The 19,652-nt window shown below is 43.6% G+C and overlaps 1 protein-coding gene across 1 annotated transcript in view; it reads left to right on the top strand.

Moving 5' to 3' along the window:
• Positions 1-638: 638 nt before the first annotated feature.
• The window catches only part of BASP1 (brain abundant membrane attached signal protein 1), a 51,709-nt gene continuing 32,695 nt past the window's right edge, over positions 639-19,652 (top strand). Inside the window, exon 1 of the mRNA XM_032182196.1 lies at positions 639-824. The gene's annotated coding sequence lies outside the window, so the exon portion shown is untranslated. The remainder of the gene's footprint in view (positions 825-19,652) is intronic.

The raw sequence follows: 19,652 nt of genomic DNA on the forward strand, positions 1-19,652 counted from the left end.
CATCGCCCTCGGGGAGCGGGGGGGGGGGGCTCCTCCTCGCAAGCCCACGCTACCACCCTGCAGCAAAACCGCCTCCCCTTCCCCCTTGCCTGAGCCCCCCCCTCCATTTTGTCCCCGCCCGGCCGCGCCCCTCCCGCCCCACGGCGAGGAAATGTCCCCGTTCCCCCCCAGCCCCCCGGCCCCGCGATGCTCGGGGTCGCCCCTCAGCTGCTGGAGCGCCCCAGGGCTGGGTCTCTTCTCCCTCTCCCCCCGTCCACCCCTTCGCTGTCCCCCGTCCCCTTTGTTCCCCCGGCTCAGCGCCCCCTCCTCAATGCCTTCGGCATCACAGCACACAGATTTTTCGGGGCAAACCCCTCTCCCCTTCCCATCCCCGACGGGCTCCTTCTTCCCCCGAGGCTTTGGGTGTGGTTTTTTTTGGGGGGATGGGGGGATTAAGGATGCAAGGTGCGGCTGCGGACCCCCGCAAACCCCCGTCTCCGTGCGCCCCCTAAGCGTGAGCTCCGCGCAGCGCAGCGAGCCCCCGAAATAAATAAATAAGTGCGGGTGGCTTTTGAACTGCCCACAGACTGTCACAGAGAGAGAAGGGGGGGGGTAGGAGGGGGAAGGGAGGGAAAGAGGGAGGGGGAGAGAGAGCGAGAAATGCAGAGGCAGCAGCCGCGGTAGCGGCGGCATTGCTCCAGCAGGCACCAGGCACTCCAGTGCCGGGCGGCGAGCGGGGGAGCCGCAGCGCTCGGAGCGGGGCGAGCGGGCACGGGGCCACCCGGGGCGCTCGGTGACACGGCCACACGCGGACACGAGAGGGGCACGGAGGAGAGGAACGCAAGGTAACACGCGGGGAGCCCCGCTCGTGCCGTTTGCGGGGCAGAACCGGAGAGTCTTGCCTTTATTTTTATTTTTAATTATTATTCCCCCCCCCCCCCGGTGTCTCAGGTGTGGGGAGAGGGGCTCCTGAAGCTGGGGGGAGGGGGTGGTGGTGGTGGTGTGGGTGGTGGGGTTGGGGGCTGCCTCCCCCGGCGCGTTTGGGGTGCGGTGCTGCGAGGAGCGGGGTTCCTCGAGAGGGAAGGCGCCGGGCACCGAATTCCTTCGAGGCACAAAACGGGATTTCCGAGGAATTTAAACGCCCCGATCGCGCGTTCCCTGGGGGGTGGCGGGAAGCCATGGGTGTGGTGGGAAGAAAAATGGAATAAAATAATAAAATAAAAAATAAAAAGAGGGGAGGGGGGTGTAAGAGGCTTTTGCACCCCGTTCCCTCTCGCCGCCTGGGGTCCGCTCCCGAGGGGAGGGGGCCGAAAAACGAAGCCCGGGGGCGGCCGAGCCCGGCCCCCCATAGGGGCGGCGGTGCCGCGGGGGGCTCCGCTCCGCGCCGGGGGGCGGCGGTCCCCATTCCCCCCCATATTCCCCCATTATCTCCCCATTGTGTCCGGCACCCAGGCGCTGGTTCTCGGGCGGGGGCTGCCCACGCCGCCACCACCACGCGTGGGCGCGGCAGCCCACGGGTGTCGTGCCGGTGCCGTGCCGGTGCTGCGGGAGCAGCGCCCGGATGCGCTCGGCCATGAATATTCATCGAGTGCCTTCTCCCGACATATTTACCCCCCCTTCCCTCCCCCCAATTTATCACACTCCACCCTCCCCCCTAGCGAGGAAGCTGCGCCCCCCTGGAGCCGTGCCCCTCTTCCCCCACGACGTGCCGCCTCTCCCCACGCACTCGCGTGTCCCAAACGCCCCCGGCACGGCCCTGGGGGGGGAGCCGGGGTGCGGTGGGGGTCGCGGGGGGGCTCCCCGCCGCCGGGGGGGCGCAGCCGCCCCTTCCTTTGTCTCTGCCCGGCGCATGCGCGGGGCCCGCCCCGCCGAGGATGGGGATGGGGAGGAACAAAGGCGCCCCCCCCCCGCAGCCCCTCCTTTTTCCCCGGGGGGCTCCCGAACCCCCTCGGCCCCTCTCGCTGCGCCCCGAGGGAGCGAGCGCGGAAAATGGGGCGAGGGCGGGCGGGCGGCGCTGCCCCTCCTGCGGGCAGGGGGGTGCTCGGCTGCGGCACCCGCTCGGCAGGGCCGTGCACGGGGGGGGCCTTTCGGCGGAGGGGCGTGGGGGGGGGGGGGCTGTGATTTATGCGCTGCGGTTCAGTGCCACGCGAGGGATGTCGCGGAGAAGCCCCGCTTCCACCTAGGGGGAGCCAGCGGCGCTCCCGGCTGCCGGGCGGCCTCTGGAGCATCCCCCTCTGCTCGCCCTCCCCGGGAGGATCCTGCCAGTGCGACATCTTGAAAGCTCTTTTGTTCCGATGGCTGCACCTCGGGGTTGGCACCGCTGCCCGTTCCTCCTCCGCCCCCCTTATTCCCCAGTGGGGCCCGTGCTCAGGACTGGGGCGCCGGGTCCTGCAGCTCTCCTGCAGCCTGTTGTGAAGTGGGAAATTTTGCCAGCTGGCAACCTGCGAGGCTCTGCTCGCAGAGAAACGATACACTCGCCAAGCTCAAAGATGACAAAAGAATCTCGCAAGCGGGCTCCCACATGGAGGGCGGCTGTGGGGTTTTGCTGCTTCCCCTCTGGGGCTGCGGACGTGAGCTGCAGAGCGCACACCCTGGGGCCTCCAGCTGCGACCACTTGGTGTTTCCAGTGAAGGCCACTTCTGGAGAAGCACAGCCATCAGAGCCCTCAAACCTGTGGCAGAGCTGCTTCTCTGCCTGCCAGGTGCTGCCCAGAGCCACGGGCAAGCTTCAGGCACGGTGGGTTTGTCCCTTGAGCACTCAGGACCGTGAGCTGGGAGTGCCATACGCAGGGAGATGCGGCATCTGCTCTGCTGCTGCTGCTCTCCATACCTGCGGATTCCTTTGTGCCTTCGAGGATGTTGCTCACAGCCCCCAAGCTCTAGCTGGGGGTAGGAGGGGGAGAGGAATGCAGCCAGGATGTGACCAGAGGTGTTTTTTTTTTTACGCTTTGCTCTGCCTGCTCCTCATGGCATGAAGCGTTGGACAAGCGAGGAGCTTTGCTTTGTGATCGACCAGCCGATGGGATTGTATGCAGCAAATACCTCCTTTTGGCGTGGCTGTTGTAGTTTTGCTGGAGAGCACTGGCTGTGCTGTGGATGGAATAAACCCAAAGAGGGGAAATTCTTGGTGGCTCTGTCTATTCTTGTATGCTTCATGTGTGAGATAGCCGATTGTGTAATTTGGGGAATTTGTTTATACATAGCTGCCAAAAAGCAATCATGCAGCAGTTTCTTCTGTTGATATGAATCTCTGAGAGTATCATATCCTCACATCCAGTTGAAAAGGAATCGGCATTAAAACTGGTAAAACTACTGGCCCAGTTATTGCGTGAAGCAGTGACCAGGTGTGGTTTTTTTTTTTTTTTTTTTTTTTGTGTGTGTTGTTGTTTTTTTTTTCCCTTCTTCTCTTTCGGTGCCTCTTAGCATCTGAAATGCAATGCCCACTAAAGCAACCTGGTACTAACAGGCAGATTTATCTCAGAAAGTGGCACACCTTTGGAGCATACCCTTTCCCTGAGATTACAGAGTGCACACCCCATAATTTCACAACTGATTAGAACTGTCTGTCCTTATGTATTTGTCAGTTTTGGTCTTTCAACATTAAGCCTCTGGAATAAATCGTATTTTCTGAGTGAAGCTCCTTGTATTTGTGCTGTGTTCCAGTGGTAGCTTTGCCCCATGCAGTGAACCGTGAAGTCCTTCAGCAGAGCCTCCTGTGTACAAGACAGCTTCAGACCAAACAATGCAAAATTCTTCTCTTGTGCTGGCATCCACACATGTCCCAATGGGGCACGCAGAGGGACAGAAGCTGGCACAAAGAACAGGCTGCAGGGCAGAAGCAGGCTTTGCCATGAAATCGTGGGAGAGGTTCTTTGCAAGGCTTTGACTACCATTGAGCTACTAACTACTTGGAAACTTTATGTTTCATGTTGATGTCACATAGTTTTGAATACAATAATTTCAGAGTTTTTCTTTCCAGGAATTTGTATATACAGATTTATGTGAAAATCCTTGGACTTGACTTGGGTCTTGATTTAGGTCTTTAGGTGTGAATGTAGTGTCCCTGGGTGCTCTGCAAATTTAATGGTTTAAGCCTGAGTGCTTCAAGTAAGAAAAAGGGGATGCTATTCGAATGCAACAGAGACTTATCAACCAATATTCAAGGCCCTACCTTCTTTCCTGCAGGGGCAGTAAAGGCAGGCCATTTTGAAGTACTGTCTGCATCAAGACAGCTTCATAACTAAAGAAGGAAATCTTAGGAGGGGCTTGGGTTATTTCTTTTGTGTCAATCAGTAATGACAAGAATGAAGTAACAACTAGAGAAATCAAAGAAATTCCTGAAAGCATTAGAGACTTGAAAATAGAAACCATATGCAGCATAATAGAGGTTTCATGCATTAGTAGGAAATGCTTTCAAGATTTAAAAAAATGCAGAGGGAAGAAGGGGAAAAGCACCTCGTGCAGGATGGAATGAACATTAAAGTCTTCTCTACGGCATCTTGTATCACACAGCTGCCTTTCTTAAAAGCATGATGCCAGCTAAGCTTCTTGCATCAAGATGGAGAAATGTGGTTCGTATAAAAACGTAGCTATTGGTTGATATTTGTGATATGAAAATGTGTAAGTTCAAAATAGAAACTGATTGATAGCAATGTGATTCCTCAAACATGAAAGATTACTGACTTGCCAGAATCTGAAAATAAAATCCTTTGACTTTTTTTCAGCACACCAATAAATGTAAAGAGATACTAATTTTTAACACATGTGGAGCCGTCAGGTTTTGCCTGGGGGCAAGATGTGTAGTAACTCCCTGTTAAGTACGGTTAATGGAATTTAAGTCTGAGGAAACAGTTTTATTAATAAAACCCTTCTGTCTTAGGATATAAATCAGGGGCAGATCTCTTTTGATGTGTTTGGTGTTGGGTTCTGCAGAGTCAAACTGCAGCAGGCTGCACCGTAGACTGGACTTGTGGGGTGTCGACTGCCAAGTACCTCACCGGTACTGTAGCTGCTGGGCTAGACACGTGTTTTTTGGGCACATGTTGTCTAGTTTAGATTTTAGCCTTGTACGTAGTGACACGTATGATTATGATCTGCTGATCCAGGGATTTTATTATTATTTTTGTTAATTCTTTATTATTATTATTATTATTATTATTATTATTATTATTATTATTTTTAATATCCTATAGGGATTTGAATGTATTTTCAAAAGATGTAATTTTGTGTACGATTCCCTAGCAGTTGTTTAAAGCAGCGTGTCCTTGGTGCTTAATGCAAACAGTATGTCTGATGGTGGGAGCTTCATTTTGATTAACGACTGAATGTGTAGTAAGATTGGGCCTCAACTACCTACCTTCTGCTACTTACAGAGGTGTGTTGATAGATGTTTGCTAATGAGGTCATGGTGCTGGTAGTAGTACCTACGCGTTGGCATGAGGAGGATGTCAACGCAACACTGAAGCAAAGCTTTTTACTCCAAGCAAAAGCCAAATGACTGTAGTGGGAAAGCTTGCCATAGGATTACTTTTAATGGCAGAAATGTATGCCATCATGTCTTTACCTGACAAATGGAAGCTGCTCCTATACAAGTAGTGAAATCAGGGGGCTGTTGGCCATCTTCTGTTTCAACAGACCTTAAATACACAATGGGATGTAGAGTATAAGCCCTTCAAAGGCTAGAGCCAGTTTTATCAGTTTATTTTCTGCTGTTACTGTTTTCCTTGAGGGATTGGTTGCTGAAGGAGAGGCTTCTATTCAAAATTACAGCTTGATGTTATTAACTGTTTTAAGATAAAGTGGATGGTCACATAGTAGTTTGCTGTAGATTTGTATTTGCTAGACAAATTTAAGATGATTGCTGAACTATGGAGAACGAATGAAGCAGCATTAGACAAAATAGAACAGATCAACAATAACGGAACTGATACATGTCTCTTTCACTATCTACTTTAGAAAAGCACACACAAAACAAGACCAAATCAAGATGTAGTGAAAACCCACAGTTACAAACATGCAGTCAGCATGGGAGGGTAAAATCATGACAAACATGTCATGTACATCATGTACATCTGTTTATCCAAGATAGGCTGGAGCCTGAGAAATGCTACATCAGCTTCCTGTAATCACAGTTCCTCAGAGCAGTTAAGCACGTCATTCTGGGAGAAAAACAAAACAACAAAACAGGCTAAAGGTGGTACAAAACTAGGAATCTGGAAACAGAGAGGATGAATGCTGTCACCATTAGACGTGATGGTCAGATGATTATGGCATTCCCCATTAGTAAGCAAAGTTTCCTGCTGCTTGTGCTTTGGCCAGCACTGGTAAGTGCATGACTGACTTCTGCTGCTGGTTGGGCTGAGCTGGTGGGAGGAAGCAAATTCAGTGAGCTCTGAGATGGCGAAAGCAGCTCTTCTGGGTTTCTTGCTTTCACCACAAAAGCTGAGGCAAATAGGGAGGATTTGCTAGGTACTCTAAACAGGTTTCTGAAGCAGATGGGCTGAGAGAGTGGGGCTGGTGCTCCTCCAGCAGCATTGCTCAGCCCTGGGTGTGTGCTCGGCACCAGTGAATGAACAGCCTGTGCTGGGGACAGCTGGTCTCACTGAGGTGTCTGTGAGAAGAGCTGCCTGCTGAGTTTTACTTTCATTTGGAGATCTGCAAGCCGTGTGAAGGGAGGGAGACTACAGGTCCCCAGGGAGTAATAACGAGAACCTGGCCAGATTTCCCAGCTTCTTCCTTTCCATCTTTTCATTGAGAGGCAGTAGAACACAGTGGTGGTTCGTAGCTTTGTTTTACAAGGAATTTTCACTAGGAGTATGTGTTGTCAGTGAAGCCTCCACAGTGTACTTGATTGCTTGGGATCTGAGCCTCTAATTCAAGTCCCTAAATTAGCAGACTGAAGCAAATGTGGAACCTCTTACCTTTCCTGCTGCAGCTTGTGTATGCTCTGCATAACTCCAGGATTCACAGCCAAGGGCATCCTGATGCCTCTAGAAAGCTGCATGTAGGATGTGGGAGCTCAAGGAGTGTGACAAGGAGTTGTCCATGCAGACAATTTTTTTTCTGATGGATCTGATGCCTGCAGTTTATGGGATAAGAAGAACTTATCCATTCTCTGTTCCTGCACTCTGTTTGCATTTCTTCTTTCCCACCTCATGGATCTTCATCTTGAAGAAGACCATCCTACAGTTCAGAAGGATCAGCAGAACCTGTTTTAAGCTGCTTGTGGTCGTCTGATGTTCCAACCAGTCTTGTAATTGCTAAAATAACCATTTGGGTGATTTTCTCAGTGCTAGGCTCCATAGGTGATATTTAGAGTAGCATTTAGCTTTCAGCATAGTGGCCCAAGCTTTACGTGCAGTTGCCTTGGACTGGTGACATTGTCTTAATGAATAGTGCTTTTAGAACCAAGCAAAGTACATGCAGCCCTATTGTGCAGTCAAATATAATAGGTCACCTGCATGTACTCTTTTCCAGTGCATGTAATATTAAAATCTACAACAGTGCTCAAGAGAACTAATATTACAACAACGTTTTTGTAAGCACTAGAACAATTATTAGGTCAGTGAAAGTTCAGTTGTCATTCTCTCCTCTGGACAAGCTGTTTGATGATGGCTTTATGAACAAATTATTGATGGCAATGATAAGAGGAGCGTGGTGCTCCTCACGGTCTCTCATGCCTGACCAAGCAATAGAGTGACAATGGCAATCCACAAAACCATGATGTCTTGAAAGTGGCCTTCAGTACAGACGTAGCTTCTGTTACCAAGGATTCAAACTACGCTGCAAATCACCTTCACATATTTGTTTTGTAAACATCTCTTGAAACGATGCTGCCAACAAAGCATTGTGGAGAAACCATATCCAGTCAACAAATGATAAATATAATGGATTTCTCCTGCTTGAAGCAGGCTAAACATAACAACTTAAAATACTTGCCTCCTCTGTTCTGACATGGAGTGGTACATGGAGGATGGTGTTAAGGGGCACAAAGTGGCTTTGCGTGCCCTCCCACAGTCATTGACTGAGCATCCGAGCCTCTCAACAACTAAAACAGAGAAGCAACAAGTAGTGAAGGAGGAGTAGTGAAATAGCTCACCAGTTCTGCACTAACAGATTTGTGGTATGGAAAAAAACCCTGTCCATGAGTTTGCTTTGAAACAATGACCGTAAATTTATGGTCTGAGAATAGAAATATTTATCTCAGCAGCTTTTATTTCCTTTCTACTTCAAACAGAAAGCTCTTTGGCATGGTTGCTCCTGGTTAAAGAAACCATTTGATATACTTTCTTATAGGAACTTTGTATTTTAACATGTTGGGATACATCTTATATATCTCTGTGCATACCATGTATTTGTAAATGTGTCACAGTAAAAAGAATTCAAAGGTCTTCAAGCTAGTACTTTTCATTCATTTTTTATTATTATTTTTTTTTTTTCAGCTAACTTTGGCTCTGCACCCTTCCTTGTAATAACATTGCAGATAGTTTTTCTGTTAAATTATCACACTGGTTATGTTGCCATTTCTTTTGGTTATCCTTTCTAGAAGTCCATATTTACAGCTGGGAACTAACACAACACATTTCACAGAAGATCTCATTAATTGCACATTAACATGCAATATGTGCATTAGCAGATACACAGAATGCAGTAAGGTCTATGGCATAAACTTTAAGTGTAGTCTCATTCCTTTGTAATAAGCAGGAATATGAGTACAGAATGCCTTTAAAAACTTTAATTTTAAGCTCTAAAACTAATAATGTTACAGGACCCCCACTGTTTGCATGGAGGGTTCCCAAATCTAGATGTGCACTAAAGTGAGATCATATCAACACGAGAACTTGATCTTAAAAAGTATTTTATGCAAATCCTATGACAATATAGACATCTTGGAGTTCTTCCAGCCAAAAGCATTCAACACTTCTAACTTTTTATTGCTTAAAAAAAAAAAATATTCATGTGGTTTCTCCTTCTGCTGAGTGCAAGGGAATTGGATTTTTTTTTTTAAATTTTTTAATGGTGTTTTATTTTTAAGCAAAAAAGGGCTCATGACTAAGTGAAAAAAAAATAAATCTGTGGTAGCTTGCCTTGCCAGTCTTATTTTCAAGAAGAACTAGATTTGTTTGATTCCTGTAGGACATTAAACAACTTGCCACAAGATCAGAATTAAACTACATTAGTGAGGTGCAAAACACGTTTTTTTTTTTTTTTTTGGGAGGGGGTGGGTGGACATGGAATACTTGCTATTATAATAGAGAAAGCTTGTCTGTTAAGCTGGGGCTTTTCTGGGCTGCATATCACATGAAGGCCGGTAGTTGTCACAGCCACAAAGGCCTGAGCATCTTTCATGGAGAAACCTTTCTTCGGATCTACTTCCAATTGCTTGAGATTTTCATTGTGCCCAGATAAAGCATCACATCCATAAGTGATGGAGACAACAACACAACTGCTGTGCAAATTCATTATGAATGCCAGCAAGATGGGTCATTTGGTCATGTTCAAGCCAAATGAGTTCATGATGGCAAATATTTATGCCTTTTTTCTAAAGCACAGGTTTGGTTTCAAGTACCTGGTGGTTTTTCGAGTTGCAGCAAATTCTCAATCCTCCCTGCTTTTGAAGCTCCTTTCCAGCACCTCTGGGGCCTGACCATGGGTCCGCTACAAGCTGCCCCCAGCATTTTCATGGTTCTGTTCCTGAGCTGCAGGTTCCCAGCCTGCATCTCCTGTCTGTCCCACCCTGCCAGCTCCAGAAACCTTCTCTCCTCTGAGCAGTGTCAGGGACTCCCCCAGGGAAGGAGCTCTTCTGGTCACTTGAGTCTTCTTCTTAAAGCAAACAAATAAAATGAGACTGTCCGCTGGAGTTTTCTGTGCTGTCTGGCTTTGGTAGGACCTTATTTGTGGGGCATACGCAGTCTAAAGTGCCAGTCATCTTTGATTCCTTGCACTAGAAAGGAGACCAAATAGCTAACTTAATTACTACAAATGTCCTGCTTTATCTTAATTAATCTAGCCATATGATTCAGGTTCCCCAATCTAATTATCTGGGGAGATAGTTAAATATAACTTCATGTATCTAGGCACATTTAGTTATTCATGGTTAAATCTGCTCACAGTTCCTAAGAGACTATATTTCAAAGTTACAGAGTCACAGTTGAGAATAATAGCCGCCCTTCATCTGAAATGAAAAATAGAGAGAGTTCATCTTAATTAACGTGGTGGAATAAGTTTTTGTGTTAATGGTACACCTCATAATTTACAATCACCTTCAAGTCTCTCATGAAAACAAGGAGACATCTTTTCCTGTTCTGACACAGAGGACTACCAAGTAGTTGTGCTGTATACAAAAAATGGGATTTCCACTGTTTGAGCAGATAAACATAATTTTAGAACATATGTGGTAAACATTTGCCCTTTCCTCTGTAACAGATGGGAGATGGTCAGTACTGAGTTAAAATAATCTGAATAAGTTGAAAATAATAAATCATAGTAAAAATTCCTTGTCTGTGGAAACATTTCTAATAAAGTCATTGTAGCCATATGATCAGAAATACAATAAAGAAGACTTTGTTGACCAGTGATGGACAAGAATAAAAGTGTTCCACTAAATGTTAACAACCATAATAGAATACATTGCCTATAACTATCCTAAAATGAACATCTAAGAATTTCCTTTCATATACTATGTGTAGAACTTATAAACATATTACTTTTGTGGGTCATACGCCCCATACAAGGTTGGACTTAGTGCTTAGGGACATGGTTTAGTGGGTGACATTGGTAGTAGAGGGATAGTTGGACCAGATGATCTTGGAGGTCTTTTCCAACCTTAATGATTCTATGATTCTACAAGAGAGACATCATTCAAATGGATGAACATGTACACATTGAGAACAATCAAGCAGAATCTGTGAAAGGAAAAAAATGAATAGGTTGCTTTTGAGCAGTGTAAAGAAGAGAATGATTATTTTAAGAGAGGGTAAGAACTGCCAGCGAGGCATCACTTAAATGGAAGTCACTCTTCTGCCTTGAAGCAGGAAGGGGGATTATCCAGACTGCTTTTGAGATCCCTCCCTGCCTACAGTTTGTGGGATCAGGCACAGGAGGGACCTTTGGGGTAAGCTTGTTCTGGAATGCAAGAAGATTAGTTCTGTTGAAAAACAACTGTTCCCAAATGTGCCAATTTATTAGCAATATGTATGAGCTCTGCTAAAGTAGAGATCAAAGATAAACTTCCACTAATATGAAATACACAAATAAAGCTTTTCTAAAGCTGGTACAAAGAGATTTAATTTATTGATGCTGGACAGCAGAGGCTGTTAAACAGAGATTTCTGTTGGGTACTGCTGACAGAATTCTTGAAATGCGCTGTACATTTGAGTCTATTCTTCAAATTAAAGCTGATGTAAAAGAAGCGGAATAAAGCTTACAAAAATGATTGAGGCTTTTCAGTTACTAAATTTCATTTCAGGATGGTAATATGTAGTCGCATGGGTATGTGTGAAAATTGTGCTCTGTAATCCCAGAAAGAAATTTTGTAACTGCAGCTGAGAATGGCTGCGTGATGCTGGTTGGTACGACACAAGTACATCCTTTGTTACTTAATCTATAGGCTGCAGAAACGTTTATGGGGTTGTTCCACAGATGAGTAGAGAATCTAACTGCATAACAAAGGCTATACACACATTTTCAACACATGGTTGCTCAAACTTAATGGCATAATAACAATAGCTTTGAAGGTTAAGCCTGATATAAATTAGGCTCATTTCTAAAGAAATCCTTGGTGTGTATTCATAAATGGTTTTGAATAGACTTAATGTTTAGCTGAACAAACACCTCTGTGCAATCTGTTTTGTGTGCAGGTGGGCAGCTGCAGTTGAAGTTCCTGGGTCAATACCAAGGGCTGCCCAAGCTGCAGCTACTTGGGACTGCATGTTTGAACTCTGTCAACCTTTTGCACCTGAATGCAACCTGAGACTTATTTAGTTTCCATATGTGCTTACTGAAAATAGTGGTGTGCTCTTCAGAAGCACTTGCAGGAGTTGTGTGTATGCTTCTGTTGGATGAATCAGCTTCTTGGCTAGTTGCCCGCATCTTGGTGTTATTAGAGATGAGGAAACGTTCACCTTTGTTCAGCTGCTAATTGTCAGACTGTTCAGCTCAGTATGGATTTCGAGCTGCGCACAACAGTGCATTGGCATTACTCTGAAGTGAATCTCTCACAGAGGGAGATGTGTTTTGGGGGCAGAGCTAGAGCTGTGGGCTTGATTCTGGCTTTATTTACCTGCTTGATCAGAAAGTATTTGCTCTGAATGTAATTGAGTAGTACCAGTACAGTCAGAGCAGTGAGCTGCTGGAACACCAGGGTAATTTGAGTGGTTGGATGTGCAGCACTGATTGGGTCTGATGTTCTGATGTGATACAGCAATGCCTGTGTTTGCAATCATAATACGCAAGCATTTCCTAAAACATTAAATCCAAGCGTTTTGTCATCTGTTTGCTTTTCTTCCTCAGTTCCTTTAACACACTAATGGTAGGTGAACTTGGATAATTTTGGTGTTGAAAGCAAGTTTCATACTGCCTGAAGAGGAAGAAGGATTATCTTTTTAATCTGTAGAATTTAAGTGTGTGCAGCAGTGCAATTTTCATGTTGAGTAGATAGGTCAGAAAAAAAATATATGCCTTAGGTTAGGATTCCTTTGGTCAGAGACAAAATCCCTGGCATTAGGTCTTACTAATATTAATAAGCTTATATAAACTGGTACAAAGGGCTGCAGCATGGTCTGAGCAGACGGCAGACGTGTGTTTTTTTTTTATTATTATTATTATTTTTTTTTTTTTTTTCCAGTGCATGGACCTCTGCATGAGAAACAGGTCTCGCAATGACAGCATGAGGGAAAGGAGCTTGTAATAGATGTATTAGGCTATCCTTCTATGCCATGGTATAGGCCAGGGACGGTGGAGAGCACATGCTGGTGTGCGTGCAGGCAGAGCTCTCTTGCTTCTCTGCAGAAACTATTGAATGAAGAGGTGAGCTGGGGTGGTCATGGGGTTCCTCCTGATTATACTGGGTTAGAGGCAGCACTTGGAGCCCAAGCTGTAGTTCATGGATGAATCTGGTTTAGGTAAAACTGTTCACAAGTGGTCCAACCAAGCCTCTCTCACCAGCTGCTTTATGGAGCTCTTCAGTACAAGCAGTAAGTAAGCAAGACAAAGTGCTAAAAATGACCACACTGGCACCTAATTCAGGGGATATGCCCTAAAAAATATTTTTTATCTTCAGGTATTATGTGCATGCCAGTGTTTAAACTCCATAGCTGGTCTGTTTTTTCATAGAGAAATTTGTGACATGTATAAACCAGGAATGGCTGATGTAATTGGTGTGCTTCTGCAAAAAAAACCACTTGTCTACTTAAGAGAGAGGCCAATGAAAATAAACATGAACTTTAAAAACAACCCTCAAGTTTGTATTCCAAGGTTAGAGTATGCTTCTGAGACTACTATCTGCCACAGTAGGATAGTAAAAACATTTGCATTTTCTGAGAAAAAGTAACTAACCACAGTTCATACTATTTTCAAGTTTACAACCTAAAGCATGCAATAGCATACAAGTCCTATGGACTAGTAAGTGTTATTTTAAGAAAGGCATATATCACATGCCTGTTGGTAAAACACCGTGAGGATGTGCAGCAGTAAGAAAACTCATTGCACGAAGTGTAGCGTGACCTATTTGACATTTGAATGTATTTTGGTAGATTTTGTAGATTCCTGTATAGTACCGCATCCTGTGCATTTTTCGACCTAATAGGAAGTGTAACAGTGATAGGAGGAAAGTTTAAATAAAATCCTATCAACATTTCCTAGTCAAATAAAGAATGTATTTATTTATTTATTTTATTAATATTATTTTTATTTTATTTATTATTTTAAAGACATTGTGATTAAAAAGTCTGAACTTTGAACACGACACTGGAGCCAGCTGGAAACCTCTCAGTGAAATGTTTTATGCTGGAAAATGTTTGAGTTCTTGCAGCTCAGCATCTGTAGGAATAATACAGGTTTTGATTTCTAGCTGAAATAAAGGTCAGACTTACCCACCTTGGGCTAGTTAATCATTTAATGTATAAGCAACCCATGCGGGAAGCAAAGGTTCAAATTTTTGTTGTTGCTGATCCCAGCTGGGGGGTTTAGTCTTGTCTTCCATAAAGCAAGTGAGCAATCTACTCAGCAGACTGGTGTCCAGTTTCGGTTGGGTGAGTCTGAGCAGCTGCTGACAGAGCTGGTTACTCCATGCTGTATAAACTACCACCTGTCTGGAGATCACCTGTGCTCAGAGGTGATGAATGTCGAGGTTCAGGTCTGAATTGTACAGAGAAAAGAGCTGAACCGTGCTCATTTTCAGATGAAGTGACTGTTTCAGCAGAGGGCTTGAACCTGTGGCTAATTCTTTGCTTGTCCAACTGCAAAAGTTCATATAAAAATGCCCCAAATACCAATCTTTCAGGGGATTAGAGAGCATTTTTCTATGTAGTGTAGCGTAAAACCAGTGTCTTTGTTTGAATTCATAAACGAAATATGCAGTCCTTCTGTCGTTTTGCAGTGTTTGATTTGTAGGTGTTTCTGGGAAGATGTTCAAGTCCCAAGTGCCAATTAAGTGCTCATCATGAATCTTAACCAAGGAGCTGGTCCCACTACTTTAAGTTAGAGTTAGATGATGTACTATGGAAATTTGAAATGTTCATTGCAAGATGTGGGAGTTCTTACTTATTTGAGATCTAATTCTGTCTGCAGTGTTAGATACTTCTAGCAGCCCCTTGGGGTGGCTCACTGCTTGCTCCCCCCTGTTTGCTTGTTTGCTGTTTCTGGCTGGGCTCCTTTTGCTCCCAGCTGGGTGAGCTGAATCGCCTTGCCCCAGGGCTCTGCTAAGAGCCAGACCAGCTGCGAGGAAAGGGGAATGGGCAGTGGGCCCGTCCTGCTGGAAACAGCAAGCTATTTAATTTGGCTTAGTGCATCACTGAGCTGCACATCCATCTCATGGTCTTAATGGTTTTTAATGTTGTTCCTCTAAGCATGTTTTTCATCTAAAAACATATTTTTAAAGAGTATCCACCGTATGAACATGGAAACATCACATAATGGGTCTTTAAAAAAATTGCATAAGCTTCTGCAAATTAAAAGAAATTGTGAGATTTTCCAGTAAAATGCTTTTTGGTTTAAAATCTATTGAGTGAATTTTTGCAGTGCCAAAGGTCTAAATCTACCCAAAGATCACTGAATTTCTAAACTGACAATGGAGTTCAGAAATGAATTAACTCCATTGGTCTGTAAAGACCATTTACATCTCTTACATCAGTTTCTATTTTGTCTAAATTAAGATCAACTCAAATCTTAAGCTTCCTTTTTAAGTTGTTTCAATTCATGTAAGGCAAGTGATAACTGTTATGGCTTATAAGGTGTTCATCTGAGTCGAGAACGATGTATAAAACTCAGATGTGAGTAAAGTGGTGCAGCAACTAAAGAAATGCCTAGGAGCATCTGACACTTCTGGCCTTGGGCAGGAGCCAGACATAGATATTGTGATTCTGGCTCTGCAAGAGAGCTACAGAAGCAAGAAGTAAATTCTTGCTTTAATGTTGTCTTTTTATTCAAATATTAAAAGTAATGAGTAGGTTGTAATGATAAAACCATCACATTGGACTGACAACTTAGGTTCATGCTTTCAAGTGTTTCTTAATGTTCATTTAATGCTGACTGTGGGGAATCGGGGGGATTTCCATCAATTTTAATCAAGAGGACTAAAATTTTAATTCCTAATACATATTTATAATCTCTTCAAAGGACCATTTATTTATTTATATATTTATATATATATATATATATATATTTTTTTTTTTTTTTTTCCAATACAAGAGCCACTCATAGTTTGGTTGAAAAGATAAAGGATATTTTAGCTCAACTGTTTTAATCTGTAATTCCTGACTCCCATTACAAACCAGGTCATTGAGAGTACAGATACTTCTCAATAGAATTAGAGCAGTAAGGCAGCAATAGAAATGTGTTGTACATAACAAATTGCTACACTGGTGCTGGTGTACGAAATCCTTTACACTGTAAAAGGGAACTTAGCACTGCTTATGAAATGTCTTATCCTGAAGATAGCTACTCAGAATAATTTATGAATGCGTGTAGTTTTCTCACGTAGCTTATTTACACAAAGTCCGTAAAACTGAGCTTCAGTCTACACAGCTTTTTTGTAGTTATGTCTGCTGTGTCAGCCATTTGGCTGCAGGAGAGCTGCAACGCTTGCTGGAAGGAGGGGAGTCAGCGCTGTTAGCCAAGCACAAGATGGTTTGTCAGGAGGGAGAGGGAAGTGGTGCTGTTCCTGTGTAAAGCTGTGTTTTGTGCGGCGAGCCCAGCTGCTATACGAGCTTTTCATATAGTAAAGCATTGGGTAATGTCTGCTTACTGAAACTCCTTAAGAACTGTTTTCCACCATGTCCTGAGGCAATATAGTAAGACAGGATTATTGCTGGGATTTCTGAGAAACCAACTGCAAGTGAATTTCTTACCTGATTTTATCCTGAAGTGGAGAACAATTGGACTTGTCCTAATCCATCAGATCTACAGCTCTGGATCTACAAATTTCTGCTGGGTTATGTTGTGGCCTTAAAACCAGGGATATATCTGTAATGTGATTGGTAGCTTCACAAGTGCTGGAGTTAGCTCCATTCCCAGCAGCACATTGCTGTGTTCATGTGGAAGCTCTGTGGGAGCTAATTTTATCCTTCTGAGAATGTTTAGCAACCTCTTGTAGAATTTCACATGTATTTTACCTTGCTGCTTCCTCTAATGTGGGCACCAACACATTATGCTGCTTTGTGCCCCATAGTTCTGCCTCCTAACTAGCTGTCTCAGAACTAACTTCAGTGTTGCAATGCCTGGAGTATCCTTGCTCCATTCTTTTAAACTGAATTAAATTGAATAAATATAACAGCAATTAAAAAAAAAAAAAATAAATAAGCATTGCATGTATGAGTTTTATCTTTCATTATAAAGCTTTGATTATATGCACGTGGCTCTGCAGAAATGCTTGTAAAATCTAAGATCCCTTCTTAACTTCAGCCCTAAGTAATTGAATATGTACAATTGCAGCATGGCAACATGAGAGATGATGGTAATGATGGAGATCCCACCACCTTACATTTGCACACTTCTGCAAATGCATGGCATTATAGGGGCTGGTTGTAAGCTAGCTCAGGGCATGGCAGTTGTATGGCAGTTCAGGGGTCATCAATCTGCAGAAAATGTGCAAGGAGCAGTGTGAATACAGAAATAGTTCACTCACACGGTTCTTCAGGCTGCCATAGCTCACACCACTACCAGCACCTGGCGTAGCAGGCGTTAAAGCCAGTCTGCACGCATCTGCATTTTAGGTGGTCTGGTATAAACCCATGCCTGATGAGTCCTTGGAGCACTTTGCCCAATGCAGGTTTGATTGAAAATCCCTTCATTTAAAGGGCATTAAAGTCTATGAAGGCTGCTGCCTCTGAGAGGAAGAAAGGTGTCTCTTCGAGAAGAACGTCTTGAGATGAGGAAGAAACTATGTTCATCTTGAGCTGAAACTCAAATGAGAATGATATCTAATCACTACAGCAATCCAGTCTGAATATTAACAGTTCTTAGTGCTCTTTTGCAAGGACAAACTTCTTTCTAAATCTCAACAAAGCAAGATTCTAATGTGGGTCAAATGGAAATCTTGTTTATTAAAAAGCTGCTAAAGAAAACTAAATTTTTAATTTCAATGGAAGAGGCTTCCCTGTGACCCTTGAAGGCATGCCAGTGGACTCTTCCAACACATGCCTCAGTAAACAACAAATGAATCACTGAGGTGCTCTAACAAGGATTGATGTGTCCACCCAATTAGAGAGATATAAAGAGCATTGCCCTGAAATTCTGGGTTCATTTGGGTTGCTCTTCAACTTCCACAGTCTAGCACTGAAGCACTGCTTCAGGGGTATTGTTGTTCTCAAAAACTGTCATGGGTGTGTTGTCCTAGCTAACAAGTACAAATTTTGTACAAACATTTCTCCTGTGAAGTACACAAAGAGTAAAACAAAACAAACAAACAAATAAAAAAAAAAAAAAAACAAATCAAATCAAAACAAAACAAAAGTTAAATCAGTCATTATTCTGTCTAGGCTACGAATGAAGTCTTCTCCAAACTTAGCATTTCTATAAGCCTAACTGAGAAAACTCTTGAAACACCTGTTTTCAGGGGCTCACTGTTTCTTGATTCTAGTTGGGTTTAACTTCTTCATGCCTAAAATATGTGCAGTCTTGGGAGGTGAGAAGGTGTAATGCTTCTTGTATAGTGAGATTAATGCAATTTGTCAGATGGAGCAATGCACGGAAAATTCATTAAGTATTTTGAGACTGTTTCTCTCTCTTTCTTGGAACAATATTTCTATTTTCCATTTTAACTGTACATGGGACTTGTACTGCTTCAGAAATAATTTCCTTATGCCATTTTAAAAGAAAATTAAAAATTAGACCATTTTCTGACTATCCAGAATATTTCTATTCCCAGACAAATAGTCCAATTGTTTGCATAGAACAACACAAAGGAGCCAAATGAAGGACATCATGCAGATCAACAATAAAGCAAAGATCAGAGTTTGTTTTGTTTTTCAACCAGCTGCTGTCTCAACAATTGTGGAGAGCTTCAAGACTTCAGACGGTATCTTGCAGGTACTATTCCTTGACCATGCTTCCAGGAAAACTGTATCATGTTATTATATGCTAAGATAGTTAGATACTGGCAAGTGAAATTTTCTTTTGTAGACAACAAATGGAAACCTTGACTTTTTAAAAAATTGCCTAGGCCAAGCAATAAATCATTACAAAAATGCTGGTTAAGATATTCAAATAAGAGTTATAGAGGATGCTCTAACTCCTCCCCTCATATTGCTTCTTATCCCTTCAGTGTGATGTAAGTTGTAATAGGGAATAGTAACTTAACTGTGGTTAGCAGCTATTTGCATTCGACTACAGTTATATGCCTGGGCTACATGGTATTTTGAAGCCTAATTCATCAGGCATGAAAGTCTTTACAATGAAGAGCTAGCAGTGCTGTAAAGCAAGTCATTATAATGTAAAAGAAGATTTTGCTCCGTTCTGTAGGTTTTATAAAAATAAGCGTATAGTGTTACTGTTCTCACTGAGTAGCTTAAGAAAACAAGTAAAATGCCTAAATTAAAAGCCTTGACATATACTCGTGATGGAGGAAGCCAAGCTACTCAGTGTTCTTAATTATCCACTGAGGATAATTAGCTGACCATACTTGGGCATGGTTATCATACCTCAGATGCCATAGAGATTAAAACAATCTGAGGATTTCTTTGAAGCAAAGTAAAATGAGACGTGTGAGTTAGAAACAGATTCTGTAAGGTACTGCCTTTCCTCTTTGTATAACTGGAATGCAAATATATCATGTGTGCAATGAAGCAGTGCACAATATTTCAAAAAGCTGTAGATCATTTGAGATTGATTTAAGCCACGTTTACTGGAGCCAGTAACTTCAATCTCTGATCTGAGCCGTCTTTTAGCCAGGGAACATTCTTAGCTCATCTTCTGCCAATTCTTGATTTTTCATACCCAGCATGACTTTATTTTATTAAT

The sequence above is a fragment of the Aythya fuligula genome, chromosome 2 (genome assembly GCF_009819795.1).
Source record: "Aythya fuligula isolate bAytFul2 chromosome 2, bAytFul2.pri, whole genome shotgun sequence".
NCBI lineage: Eukaryota > Metazoa > Chordata > Aves > Anseriformes > Anatidae > Aythya > Aythya fuligula.